The 15,285-nt window shown below is 44.3% G+C and overlaps 1 long non-coding RNA gene across 1 annotated transcript in view; it reads left to right on the top strand.

The window, feature by feature from the left end:
- The window catches only part of LOC115151110 (uncharacterized), a 32,571-nt gene that overhangs the window by 1,928 nt on the left and 15,358 nt on the right, over positions 1 to 15,285 (top strand). Inside the window, exons 2-4 of the long non-coding RNA XR_003867215.1 lie at positions 8,047 to 8,140; positions 8,541 to 8,584; positions 8,749 to 8,866. This is a non-coding gene — a long non-coding RNA (uncharacterized LOC115151110). The remainder of the gene's footprint in view (positions 1 to 8,046; positions 8,141 to 8,540; positions 8,585 to 8,748; positions 8,867 to 15,285) is intronic.

Genomic DNA, 15,285 nt, shown 5'->3' with positions numbered 1-15,285 from the left:
TAAGCACAACCCCCACCTATGGACGTCGGGCCCTCATACCACCCTCATGGAGTCTGTTTCTGACCGTTTGAGCAGACACATGCACATTTGTGGCCTGCTGGAGGTCATTTTGCAGGGCTCTGGCAGTGCTCCTCCTGCTCCTCCTTGCACAAAGGCGGAGGTAGCGGTCCTGCTGCTGGGTTGTTGCCCTTCTACGGCCTCCTCCACGTCTCCTGATGTACTGGCCTGTCTCCTGGTAGCGCCTCCATGCTCTGGACACTACACTGACAGACACAGCAAACCTTCTTGCCACAGCTCGCATTGATGTGCCATCCTGGATGAGCTGCACTACCTGAGCCACTTGTGTGGGTTGTAGACTCTGTCTCATGCTACCACTAGAGTGAAAGCACCGCCAGCATTCAAAAGTGACCAAAACATCAGCCAGGAAGCATAGGAACTGAGAAGTAGTCTGTGGTCCCCACCTGCAGAACCACTCCTTTATTGGGGGTGTCTTGCTAATTGCCTATAATTTCCACCTGTTGTCTATTCCATTTGCACAACAGCATGTGAAATTTATTGTCAATCAGTGTTGCTTCCTAAGTGGACAGTTTGATTTCACAGAAGTGTGATTGACTTGGAGTTACATTGTGTTGTTTAAGTGTTCCCTTTATTTTTTTGAGCAGTGTATTATTGACAAGTCCTTTGTGAGCTAACCAGCTAGTTAACGTTAGCTCACGGTTTGTTTAGTCATGCTTTTTCATGTGGTGACATCAAATCAAATGTATTTATATAGCCCTTCTTACATCAGTTGATATCACAAAGTGCTGTACAGAAACCCAGCCTAAAACCCCAAACAGCAAGCAATGCAGGTGTAGAAGCAGGGGCTAGGAAAAACTCCCTAGAAAGGCCAAAACCTAGGAAGAAACCTAGAGAGGAACCAGGCTATGAGGGGTGGCCAGTCCTCTTCTGGCTGTGCCGGGTGGAGATTATAACAGCACATGGCCTAGATGTTCAAACGTTCATAAATGACCAGCATTGTCAAATAATAATAATCATAGTAGTTGTCGAGGGTGCAACAAGTCAGTAACACAAGAGTAAGTGTCAGTTGGCTTTTTCATAGCCGATCTTTGAGAGTATCTCTACCGCTCCTGCTGTCTCTAGAGAGTTGAAAACAGCAGGTCTGGGACAGGTAGCACGTCCGGTGAACAGGTCAGGGTTCCAGCAGGTCTGGGACAACAGGTCTGGGACAGGTAGCACGTCCGGTGAACAGGTCAGAGTTCCATAGCTGCAGGCAGAACAGTTGGAACTGGAGCAGCAGCACGGCCAGGTGAACTGGGGACAGCAAGGAGTCATCAAGCCAGGTAGGCATGGTCCTAGGGCTCAGGTCCTCCGAGAGAGAGAAAGAAAGAACGAAAGAAAGAAAGAAAGAAAGAAAGAAAGAGAGAGAGAATTAGAGAGAGCATATTTAAATTCACACAGGACACCGGAAAAGACATGAGAAATCCTCCAGATGTGACAGACTGACCCTAGCCCCCCGACACAAACTACTGCAGCATAAATACTGGGCCTGAGACAGGAGGGGTCAGGAGACACTGTGGCCCCATCCGATGAAACCCCCAGACAGGGCCAAACAGGTAGGATATAACCCCACCCACTTTGCCAAAACACAGCCTCCACACCACTGGAGGGATATCTCCAACCACCAACATACCATCCCGGGACAAGGCCGAGTATAGCCCACAAAGATCTCCGCCACGGCACAGCCACGGCACAGCCGAGAAAGCCCTGCCTCCAGCTGTTTGCTTAGAAATTCTAGGAACAATTAGGAGGCCCGCGTCTTGTGACCGTAGCGTTCGTGTAGGTATGTATGGCAGGACCAAATCGGAAAGATAGGTAGGAGCAAGCCCATGTAATGCTTTGTAGGTTAGCAGTAAAACCTTGAAATCAGCCCTTGCCTTAACAGGAAGCCAGTGTAGGGAGGCTAGCACTGGAGTAATATGATCACATTTTTTGGTTCTAGTCAGGATTCTAGCAGCCGTATTTAGCACTAACTGAAGTTTATTTAGTGCTTTATTCGGGTAGCCGGAAAGTAGAGCATTGCAGTAGTCCAACGTAGAAGTAACAAAGGCATGGATTAATTTTTCTGCGTCATTTTTGGACAGAAAGTTTCAGATTTTTGCAATGTTACGTAGTTGGAAAAAAGCTGTTCTTGAAACAGTCTTGATATGTTCTTCAAAAGAGAGATCAGGGTCCAGAGTAACGCCGAGGTCCTTCACAGTTTTATTTGAGACGACTGTACAACCATCCAGATTAATTGTCAGATTAAACAGAAGATCTCTTTGTTTCTTGGGACCTAGAACAAGCATCTCTGTTTTGTCTGAGTTTAAGAGTAGAAAGTTTGCAGCCATCCACTTCCTTATGTCTGAGACACAGGCTTCTAGTGAGGGCAATTTTGGGGCTTCACCATGTTTCATTGAAATGTACAGCTGCGTGTCATCCGCATAGCAGTGAAATTTAACATTATGTTTTCGAATGACATCCCCAAGAGGTAAAATATATAGTGAAAACAATAGTGGTCCTAAAACGGAACCTTGAGGAACACCGAAATTTACAGTTGATTTGTCAGAGGACAAACTATTCACAGATACAAACTGATATCTTTCCGACAAATAAGACCTAAACCAGGCCAGAACTTGTCCATGTAGACCAATTTGGGTTTCCAATCTCTCCAAAAGAATGTGGTGATCGATGGTATCAAAAGCAGCACTAAGATCTAGGAGCACGAGGACAGACGCAGAACCTCGGTCTGACGTCATTAAAAGGTCATTTACCACCTTCACAAGTGCAGTCTCAGTGCTATGATGGGGTCTAAAACCAGACTGAAGTGTTTCGTGTACATTGTTTGTCTTCAGGAAGGCAGTGAGTTGCTGCGCAACAGCTTTTTCAAACATTTTTGAGAGGAATGGAAGATTCGATATAGGCCGATAGTTTTTTATAATTTCTGGGTCAAGATTTGGCTTTTTCAAGAGAGGCTTTATTACTGCCACTTTTAGTGAGTTTGGTACACATCCGGTGGATAGAGAGCCGTTTATTATATTCAACATAGGAGGGCCAAGCACAGAAAGCAGCTCTTTCAGTAGTTTAATTGGAATAGGGTCCAGTATGCAGCTTGAAGGTTTAGAGGCCATGATTATTTTCATCATTGTGTCAAGAGATATAGTACTAAAACACTTTAGTGTCTCCCTTGATCCTAGGTCCTGGCAGGGTTGTGCAGACTCAGGACAACGGAGCTTTGGAGGAATACGCAGATTTAAAGAGGAGTCCGTAATTTGCTTTCTAAAGATCATGATCTTTTCCTCAAAGAAGTTTGTGAATTCATCACTGCTGAAGTGAGAGCCATCCTCTCCTGGGGAATGCTGCTTTTTAGTTAGCTTTGCGACAGTATCAAAAAGAAATTTCGGATTGTTCTTATTTTCCTCAATTAAGTTGGAAAAATAGGATGATCGAGCAGCAGTGAGGGCTCTTCGATACTGCACGGTACTGTTTTTCCAAGCTAGTCGGAAGACTTCCAGTTTGGTGTGGCGCCATTTCCGTTCCAATTATCTGGAAGCTTGCTTCAGAGCTCGTGTATTTTCTGTATACCAGGGAGCTAGTTTCTTATGACAAATGTTTTTAGTTTTTAGGGGTGCAACTGCATCTAGGGTATTGCGCAAGGTTAAATTGAGTTCCTCGGTTAGGTGGTTAACTGATTTTTGTCCTCTGACGTCCTTGGGTAGGCAGAAGGAGTCTGGAAGGGCATCAAGGAATCTTTGGGTTGTCTGAGAATTTATAGCATGACTTGTAATGCTTCTTGGTTGGGGTCTGAGCAGATTATTTGTTGCGATTGCAAACGTAATAAAATGGTGGTCCGATAGTCCAGGATTATGAGGAAAAACATTAAGATCCACAACATTTATTCCATGGGACAAAACTAGGTCCAGAGTATGACTGTGGCAGTGAGTAGGTCCAGAGACATGTTGGACAAAACCCACTGAGTCGATGATGGCTCCGAAAGCCTTTTGGAGTGGGTCTGTGGACTTTTCCATGTGAATATTAAAGTCACCAAAAATTAGAATATTATCTGCGATGACTACAAGGTCCGATAGGAATTCAGGGAACTCAGTGAGGAACGCTGCATATGGCCCAGGAGGCCTGTAAACAGTAGCTATAAAAAGTGATTGAGTAGGCTGCATAGATTTCATGACTAGAAGCTCAAAAGACGAAAACGTTGTTGTTGTTTTTTTTTTGTAAATTGAAATTTGCTATTGTAAATGTTAGCAGCACCTCCGCCTTTGCGGGATGCGCGGGGGATATGGTCACTAGTGTAACCAGGGGGTGAGGCTTCATTTAACACAGTAAATTCATCAGGCTTAAGCCATGTTTCAGTCAGGCCAATCACATCAAGATTATGATCAGTGATTAGTTCATTGACTATAACTGCCTTTGAAGTGAGGGATCTAACATTAAGTAGTCCTATTTTGAGATGTGAGGTATCACAATCTGACATGCTAGCGAATGTTAGCCAACCAGGGCAGGAATATAGCTATCTAAATATCACCTGGTGGGCTAGTTAGTTAGTCACCTTGGTTGGCTACATTCGCTAACGTTGCACCGTATGTCATCGTGGTGTAATCTGTCTTTCCCAAGCGGTGACATGCTAGCGAATGTGCCTAATGTTAGCGATTAGCACTAACTAGCTATCGTTAAATATTCCTGCCCTGGTGGACTAGCTAACATGTGGGGTCTGGGGAAAAGTCTGACTACACTAACAATGAGCTAACGTAACTAGCTAGCTAAACGTTAGCTAAATATTCCTGCCCTGGTGGGCTAAAATTAGCTAGTGTAGCACATGGGGATGTGTGAAACTTACTCCTCAGCCATAAGTGTCCCGCTTGCGCCACCTCATTAGCTAGCTTTTAAGGTGGTGCGATCGGCTAAGACGCTTGAGGAGGGCGGTCTCGTGTGTTTGAGGCAGAGGTCCCGAGTTCGTGGCAGGTATGGACTTAATCGGGAGGAAGTTGTACTCGCTAAGCAAGCAGAGTGACGTCCTTTACACTAGCATGTCACCACGTGGAAAAGTGTGACTCCACAAACGGTGAACTAACATTAACTAGCTGGCTAGCTCACAAAGCCGACTCAATGTTTCCACATACAAAACACACACGGTTTTGTTCCTCGAGTGCATCTGTTGTACATGACTAAGCAAATGACCTGGAAGTCATTTATACATGTCAGCAGGGATGGAAATTAAGCTAGCCCGAGGCTAGTAATTTTCAGACTGGACTAGTAGACAATGTGCCAAACTAGCCTGACACAGCAGTAAAATGGTTAGTAGAAAATGTGCCAAAATAGCAGTGAAATTGTGCCTATTCAAACATCGCATGCCACAGATTTAGGACCTGACTGTTACCCGGGCTAGTAGAAATTGTGGTCTGCTGGCCAGTGCCCAAAATCCTTATGTTCAATCCCTGCATGTCAGTCCCTTTCAATCTCTGTTTATCACTGTTGGTCCTCCTCTTTGACCTCACGGCTGAGGGTTTTCACTTTTCTTTTGAGAATTCGAATCAGAATTACAGCCGTACAGTTAATTGCAATATTTCACCTCTTCGGGCAAATAGTACCCTCGACTGTCCTGATCAGTGACAACACTCAGGTCAGCAGCTGCCAATTTCCAGTGGGAAAGTGAAATGGCCCTGTATTTCCCAGAAAAGGTAGCTCATCCACCATGGCAGAAGAGGAAGATTCAGACTGTTGATTTTTTTTTTTTTTTTTTTATTTATTTCACCTTTATTTAACCAGGTAGGCAAGTTGATAACAAGTTCTCATTTACAATTGCGACCTGGCCAAGATAAAGCAAAGCAGTTCGACAACATACAACAACACAGAGTTACACATGGAGTAAACAACATACAGTCAATAATACAGTAGAAAAAAAAAAAAAAAATTGATTGGGGAAACAATAACAAACAATGAGGCATGGGGATCGGGTGTTGAGGGATCACTTGTCACGTTGTCAAATGTGGGTTTGTGTTATGACAAATAATGTGTTTTCGTTCCAGATAAAGATATCAAATGTATTTATAAAGACCTTTTTACATCAGCCGATGTCAAAGTGCTATACAGAAACACAGCCTAAAAACACCAAACCGTAAGCAATGCAGATGTAGAGCACGGTGGCTAGGAAAAACTACCTAGAAAGGCAGGAACCTAGGAAGAAACCTAGAGAGGAACCAGGCTCTGAAGGGTGGCCAGTCCTCTTCTGACTGTTCCGGGTGGAGATTATAAACGGTACATGGTCAAGATGTTCAAACGTTCATAGATGACCAGCAGGGTCAAACAAAAGTAATCACGGGGGTTGTAGAGGTGTAACAGAGGGTGCAACAGGTCAGCACGAGGAGTAAATGTCAGTTGGCTTTTCATAGCCGAGCCTTCAGAGTTCGAAACAGCAGTAGAGAGCGAGAGAGCGAGCGAGAGCGAGCGAGAGAAATGAAAACAGCAGGTCCGGGACAAGGTAGCACATCTGGTGAACAAGTCAGGGTTCCATAGCCACAGGCAGAATAGTTGAAACTGGAGCAGCAGCACGACCAGCCTGACTGGGGACAACAAGGAGTCATCAGGCCAGGTCATCCTGAGGCATGGTCAAGGGTCCTCCGGAGGGAGAGAGAGAATTAGAGGGAGCATACTTGAACTCACACGGGACACCGGATAAGACAGGAGAATTACACCAGATAACAGACTGACCCTAGCCCCCCGACACAAACAATTGCAGCATAGATACTGGAGGCTGAGACAGGAGGGGTCGGGAGACAATGTGGCCCCGTCCAATACTCCCAGACAGTGCCAACCAGGCAGGATATGACCCCACCCACTTTGCCAAAGCACAGCCCCCACACCACTAGAGGGATATCCGCAAACCACTAACTTTATTTTTCTTATTTCACCTTTATTTAACCAGGTAAGCTAGTTGAGAACAAGTTCTCATTTACAACTGCGACCTGGCCAAGATAAAGCAAAGCAGTGCGACAGAAACAACAGAGTTACATGGAATAAACAAGCGTACAGTCAATAACACAATAGGGGAAAAAAAGAAAGTCTATATACAGTGTGTGCAAATGGCATGAGGATGTATGGGAATAAATAGGCCATAGTAGCAAAGTAATTACAATTTAGCAGATTAACACTGGAGTGATAGATGAGCAGATGGTGTGTAAGTAGTGATACTGGTGTGCAAAAGAGCAGCAAAGTAAATAAAAACAATATGGGGATGAGGTAGGTAGATTGGGTGGGCTATTTACAGATGGACTATGTACAGCTGCAGCGATCGTTTAGCTGCTCAGACAGCTGATGTTTAAAGTTGGTGAGGGAAATGTAAGTCTCCAGCTTCAGCGATTTTTGCAATTTGTTCCAGTCACTGGCAGCAGAGAACTGGAAGGAAAGGTGGCCAAATGAAGTGTTGGCTTTGACCAGTGAGATATACCTGCTGGAGCGCGTGCTACAGGTGGGTGTTGTTATCAGGACCAGTGAGCTGAGATAAGGCGGAGCTTTACTTAGCATAGACTTGTAGATGACCTGGAGCCAGTGGGTCTGGCGACGAATATGTAACGAGGGCCAGCCGACTAGAGTGTACAGGTGGCAGTGGTGGGTGGTACTACCCATACTACCCTGAGACAAGACTGAGTATAGTCCACAAAGTTCTCCCACACGGCACAAACCTGAGGGGGCACCAACCCGGACAGGAAGATCACGTCAGTGACTCAACCCACTTAAGTGATGCACCCTTCCTAGGGATGGCATGGAAGAGCACTAGTAAGCCAGTGACTCAGCCTCTGTAATAAGGTCAGATGCAGAGATTCCCAGTGGAGAGGGGAACCGGCCAGGCAGAAACTGCAAGGGCGGTTCGTCGCTCCAGTGCCTTTCCGTTCACCTTCGCTGAAGAGATTAGTCTTTAATAAAGACTTAAAGATGATGATACAGCATTGAAAAAGACCTACCACTGACCAAATGTCTCTTTGTTTTCCAGTCCAACAGGAGTGCATCTCGTAGACCATTCGGTGCATGGACATCCTGTGCCAGTGTGATCTGAGCGCGAGGACTACAACACTTCGAGCCTGTGAACAGACAGGTCAGTAACTCATCAAATATGATACAATATTGTGCAAAACATTTAATTTGTAGATGCTTTTCCCCATGTTTTAGACATAAGGCTTGACATGTGGAACATCAGGCTTAGCCCACTTTGAAACAGTGAATGATCAATGCCACCCTCAGCAAGATCTGCTGGAAGTGATGTACTCTCACTCTGGTGGTAAGACAATTTAAACATCAAGGATATACATTCCCACTGTGCCCATGATAAAATGCAATGTAAATTGTGTTGTACTACTGAATGAAACTGAGGAGATGCACTCAGACCAGACTTTGTGATTGGCTGCTTTGAACAAAACTTGAATTTAATATAGCCTACTCTAGGAGCCTATTGTTTGTGTATGATTCATTGTTCACTTGTTTTTCAACAATGTCAGGTACAGACAGGGATGACTGGGACCTACAGCAAGTAAGACAGGGGGTAAGAAATAATTTGAACATCACAGATATCAATTCCCACTGTGCCCATTCCAAAGTTAACTAAATTACATTAGTTGGCTGCTTTGAACAAAACTTGTATGTAATATAACCTATTCTGGGAGCCTAGTGTGTGTATGAACTATGTGGAATATTTTTGAACCTTAGGCTTCCCTGAAATCCAGTACTGACAGGAGGTCCACACAACGAAGAAGCAGGTGTCCCTTCCAGTGATGTGGAGCTGACCTTGGACCTGGTGCCAGTAAGGATGGTCTTGACGGAGGCGGTAAGACTTGATATAGAAAATCCTTCGACTTCACTGCCTCTTGAATTTAATTACATTTTTTGTATTTTTATTTAAGTAGACAAGTCAGTTAAGAACAAATTCTTATTTACAATGACGGCCTACCAAAAGGAAAAAGGCCTCCTGTGGGGACGGGGGGGGCCTGGGATTAAAAATAAATACAATATAAATATAGGACAAAACACACATCACAGCAAGAGAGACAACACAACACTACATGAAGAGAGACCTAAGACAACATAGCATGGCAGCAGCACATGACAATACAGCATGGTAGCAACACAACATGGTAGCAGCACAAAACATGGTACAGACATTGGGCACAGTCAACAGCACAAAGGTCAAGAAGGTAGACAACAATACATCACACAAACCAGCCACAACTGTCAGTAAGAGTGTCCATGATTGAGTCTTTGAATGAAGAGATTGAGATAAAACTGTCCAGTTTGAGTGTTTGTTGCAGCTCGTTCCAGTCGCTAGCTGCAGCGAACTGAAAAGAGGAGCGACCCAGGGATGTGTGTGCTTTGGGGACCTTTAACAGAATGTGACTGGCAGAACGGGTGTTATATGTGGAGAATGAGGGCTGCAGTAGGTATCTCAGACGGGGGAGTGAGGCCTAAGAGGGTTTTATAAATAAGCGTCAACCAGTGGGTCTTGCGACGGGTATACAGAGATGACCAGTTTACAGAGGAGTATAGAGTGCAGTGGTAAGGTCCCTTGCATCATAGGGACACTTGATCTCCACCACTGCTGTGGTGCCCACCAGAACATCTGGTGAGGCACCCAGGATCCCAGATACTGTGACACAAAACCCTGACTCCAGCACATCAATACCTGTAGCCATTTTGGATGCCTTGATGCTTTCCTCTTCGTTATCTGTGCCTCACTTTACAGACGACACCCTATCCAACAACTGATCTGAGGACTCTTTTTGAGCAGCAATGGAGTAACACGCTTGGCCCTAACCACTGCTCCAGAATTGCTGACAGTTAACCTCCCTCTCCTCATGGTGTGCCAGTTGCGGTTGGTGCGCTGTCCAACTGTTGCCTCCTGTATAGCCTCCTGCTGCTCCCTCAACAGCGCCATGCCAGAATGCCTGCATGCCCCAGGTGCCCTTGTTTTTAACAATGTCTGGTACAGAAAGAGCGGTACAGAGCGGTTGTTCCAGCTCAGGTTCAAGGAGACATGGCATTCCACTGAACCTGCCCCAGAGACGGTTCCTTAGCCACTGAAGATCCTCCTCTGTGGGCTCTCGGGACAGAGGGTTGTAGTCTTTGGCCGGGTACAGGTCCTCCACTGATGCCACCTGGTTGGGCACGGCTGGCTTCCTCCACTCGCATTCCACATCCGTACATCCGTACAGCTTATATTGTGAACCGTTAAAATTGCAAATCGGTGTCTAAAAATACTGATTGTTATGAAAACTTGAAATTGACCCAAATTTAATATCGGACATTCCGATTAATCAGTCGACCTCTAGTTTATAGAGAGAGATAAGATGGAGAGTTCCAAAGTTGAGGGACCATGGGACATACAACACCAAAAGAAAGATGCCCAAGGTCCCTTCTCATCTGTGTGAATGTGCCTTAGACATGCTGCAAGGAGGCATGAGGACTGCAGATGTGGCCAGGGCAATAAATTGCAACGTCTGTACTGTGAGATACCTAAGACAGCGCTACAGGGAGACAGGACGGACAGCTGATCGTCCTCGCAGTGGCAGACCACGTGTAACAACACCTGCACAGGATCGGTACATCTGAACCTCACACCTGCGGGACAGGATGGCAACAACAACTGCCCGAGTTACACCAGGAACACACAATCCCTCCATCAGTGCTCACACTGTCCGCAATAGGCTAAGAGAGGCTGGACTGAGGGCTTGTAGGCCTGTTGTAAGGCAGGTCCTCACCAGACATCACCGGCAACAACGTCGCCTATGGGCACAAACCCACCGTCGCTGGACCATACAGGACTGGCAAAAAGTGCTCTTCACTGACGAGTCGCGGTTTTGTCTCACCAGGGGTGATGGTCGGATTCACATTTACCGTCGAAGGAAATGAGCGTTACACCGAGGCCTGTACTCTGGAGCGGGATCGATTTGGAGGTGGAGGGTCTGTCATGGTCTGGGGCGGTGTGTCACAGCATCATCGGACTGCGCTTGTTGTCATTGCAGGCAATCTCAACGCTGTGCGTTACAGGGAAGACATCCTCCTCCCTCATGTGGTACCCTTCCTGCAGGCTCATCCTGACAAGACCCTCCAGCATGACAATGCCACCAGCCATACTGCTCGTTCTGTGCGGGATTTCCTGCAAGACAGGAATGTTAGTGTTCTGACATGGCCAGCGAAGAGCCCGGATCTCAATCCCATTGAGCACGTCTGGGACCTGTTGGATCGGAGGGTGAGGGCTAGGGCCATTCCCCCCAGAAATGTCCAGGAACTTGCAGGTGCCTTGGTGGAAGAGTGGGGTAACATCTCACAGCAATAACTGGCAAATCTGGTGCTGTCCATGAGGAGATGCACTGCAGTGCTTAATGCAGCTGGTGGCCACACCAGATACTGACAGTTACATTTGATTTTGACCCCCTCCTTTGTTCAGGGACACATTATTCCATTTATTTATTAGTCATGTCTGTGAAACTTGTTCAGTTTATGTCTCAGTTGTTGAATCTTGTTATGTTCATACAAATATTTACTCATGTTAACCTCTCTGGGCCAGTGGGATGCTTGCGTCCCACCTACTCAACAGCCAGTGTAATCCCGTGGCGCGATATTCAAATACCTTAGAAATGCTATTACTTCAATTTCTCAAACATATGACTATTTTACACCATTTTAAAGACAAGACTCTCGTTAATCTAACCACACTGTCCGATTTCAAAAAGGCTTTACAACGAAAGCAAAACATTAGATTATGTCAGCAGAGTACCCAGCCAGAAATAATCAGACACCCATTTTTCAAGCTAGCATATAATGTCACATAAACCCAAACCACAGCTAAATGCAGCACTAACCTTTGATGATCTTCATCAGATGACAATCCTAGGACATTATGTTATACAATACATGCATATTTTGTTCAATCAAGTTCATATTTATATCAAAAAACAGCTTTTTACATTAGCATGTGACTAGCATGTGACTAGCATTCCCACCGAACACTTCTGGTGAATTTCCTAAATTACTCACGATAAACGTTCACAAAAAACATAACAATTATTTTAAGAATTATAGATACAGAACTCCTTTATGCACTCGCTATGTCCGATTTTAAAATAGCTTTTCGGTGAAAGCACATTTTGCAATATTCTGAGTAGATAGCCCGGCCATCACAGGCTAGCTATTTTGACACCCACCAAGTGTGGTACTCACCAAACTCCGATTTACTATTAGAAAAGTTTGATTACCTTTGCTGTTCTTCGTCAGAATGCACTCCCAGGACTTCAACTTCACAAATGTTGGTTTGGTTCCAAATAATCCATAGTTATATCCAAATAGCAGCGTTTGTTCCTGCGTTCAAGACACTATCCGAAGGGTAAAGAAGGGTGACGCGCCCGACGCATTTTGTGACAAAAAATTTCAAAATGTTCCATTACCGTACTTCGAAGCATGTCAAACGCTGTTTAAAATCAATTTTTATGCGATTTTTCTCGTAAAAAAGCGATATTCCGACCGGGAGTCGTTGTTTTCGTTCAAAGAGAGAGAAAGTAAACATGGTGTCGGCTCGTGCATGCGCCTCCAGTCTCATTGTCCTCAGATCGACCACTATCCAAATGCGCTAATGTTTTTCAGCCAGGGCCTGCAAAGCCACCATTCATCGTTCTGGTGCCTTCTGAGAGACTATGGGAGCGTTAGAAAATGTCACGTTATGCCAGAGATCCCCTGTTTTGGTTAGAGATGATCAAGAAGGCCAAGAAATAGTCAGAGAGAGCGCTTCCTGTTTGGAATCTTCTCAGGTTTTGGCCTGCCAAATGAGTTCTGTTATACTCACAGACACCATTCAAACAGTTTTAGAAACTTTAGGGTGTTTTCTATCCAAATCAAACAATTATATGCATATTCTAGTTACTGGGCAGGAGTAGTAACCAGATTAAATCGGGTACGTTTTTTAACCGGCCGTGCAAATACTGCCCCCTATCCCCAACAGGTTTTAAGTTTGCTGAAAATAAACGTAGTTGACAGTGAGAGGACGTTTCTTTTTTTGCTGAGTTTACATACATTAGGGGGCTCCAGCCCGCTGACACCTTCACATACAATTTAAGAAAATCATCAAGGACAACACAATAAAGCTTAACAGCTTATTTCCATTATGGTCCTGTCAAAGAGGGCAGGGGGAAGTGTTAATGCAACAAGGTTGGTCGTCAGTTGTACTGGCAACAGACAATGACAGACTAAATTGATGTTTGTTTCATAACATGAGATCATTAGTACAATTTCCTTTCCTAATAAACAACTATGGACAGGTACATCTCCCTTGTCTCACATACCCTTATTATATAAAACAATCAATCCCTAATACCGTAATTTCCGGACTATTAAGCGCACCTGAATATAAGCCGCACCCACTGAATTTAAAAAAATATATATTATTTTGAACATAAATAAGCCGCACATGTCTAAAAGCCGCAGGTGCCTACCGGTACATTGAAACAAATGAACTTTACACAGACTAACGAAACACAGCTTGTAACAAAAAATAAAAAATTAGCAGTAAACAGTAGCCTACCAAGAAAGTCATTGGTCACCATCTTCCTCCTCCTGTGCACTGAAACCATCTCCTTCGGTGTCGGAGTTGAATAGCCTCAGAATTGCTTCATCCGATATTGGATCGTTTTCGTTGTCGCTCTCGTCACTTTCATCCGGAGGCAAATCCCCCGCTGAGCCCTCTTCAACACGCAGCAGTCCAGCCTTTCGAAACCCGTTGATGATAGTGGATTTTTTGACAATACTCCACGCTGTCAGGACACACAAATTTGAAAGCGGGAAAAATCCATATATTAGCCGCGTCATTGTTTAAGCCGCGAAGTTCAAAGCGTGGGAAAAAAGTTGCGGCTTATAGTCCGTAATTTACGGTATATACAAGACAATCACAATATAATAAACAACAGGTAGCAAAAGGCAGACCATAAGCTATCCCAGGCATTTCCTTCTCAGCCAGGTACTATAATCTTATGACTCACTTTTGAGACATACTACTATTTAGCAATTTTTTCATGGGGACTTGAAACTACCTATGGAGGTTTTAAGTTTCAAATTATTTCAGAAGACTATTGCAAAGAATGGTAGCTGAGTATGAAAAAGTTTACTTCCCCATACCACTTTTAAATCTAAAAGGAACGTCAGTTTCACTCCTCGTGGATTGGTTATGGTTATCCCTTAATAATTTAAAGACAAAGTAGACCTACAAAACAATACCAAGTAGGCAGACAAAAACAACCATACTGTATGGCCTCAGCAAGGTCTACAAAAAATAACTAGATTGCACAACAATGATTAGCTATAGATTCTAATTCATACATGATGTTTGGAGAAGGGTGAGACTTGTGCCCTGAGACGAGTGAATGAGTGAAAAGGGCAGCGCATGTCTGTCTGGGGAAATGAGAGCAGACAGAGAGTGGCTTGTTCTAATCCAGTCATTGCAGCAGGTTCAACGGATACTCCACCAGTTTCTTTTCAGACAGAAGAACTAGCCAATAGTTGTTTGGAGCACACAGTGCTTCACACTGTTTGAGTGAAAGAGAGATGCGTGCTGGCAGCTAAAAAATGTGTTTTTTTCCCGATTTGCGGATAATTACAAAAAATACTAATGTCATCATCTTATTCGGAAAATTCTCCATATCCGTTATGATACTTGTTTTGTCTAAGTACTCTGCGTACCCCTACTCAATTCCCCGTAGTTACGCCCACTTTTTTGGCAGAAACTAGCTACCACTCATCTGTTGCAAAGTTGTTCTACTACACTCAGTGCATATTATAAAAAATGTCAGGTATGAAGATAATCACTATTTAGCTAAAGTTTGTGATGTGAAACTGAGGCTTTCTGAAGCCTTTGGGGCTTTTACCAAATTGTGCTGAAAAACAGTTAATTACTCAGAGCTTTTAATACAATTCACATTAGTGACACCTGCTGGTCAGCAATGAAAAGCAGTGTATGATGTTTATATGTAAGTGTAGAAAAGTCTTTAATTTTTCCTCACATGTTTTAGTTAACTAAAAGTGCAATTAAAGTAACAGTTAACGATCCCACCAAGACACTCTAGACACAAACTGCTACAGACCTGTATCTATCCTACCATGCCTTTATAAGGTCTTCAAAAGCCAAATCAACAAACAGATTACCGAGCATTTCAAATCACACCGTACCTTCTCCGCTATGCAATCTGGTTTCAGAGCTGGTCATGG

The sequence above is a fragment of the Salmo trutta genome, chromosome 16 (genome assembly GCF_901001165.1).
Source record: "Salmo trutta chromosome 16, fSalTru1.1, whole genome shotgun sequence".
Taxonomy (NCBI): domain Eukaryota; kingdom Metazoa; phylum Chordata; class Actinopteri; order Salmoniformes; family Salmonidae; genus Salmo; species Salmo trutta.
This window is presented reverse-complemented; position numbering and strand designations above follow the sequence as displayed.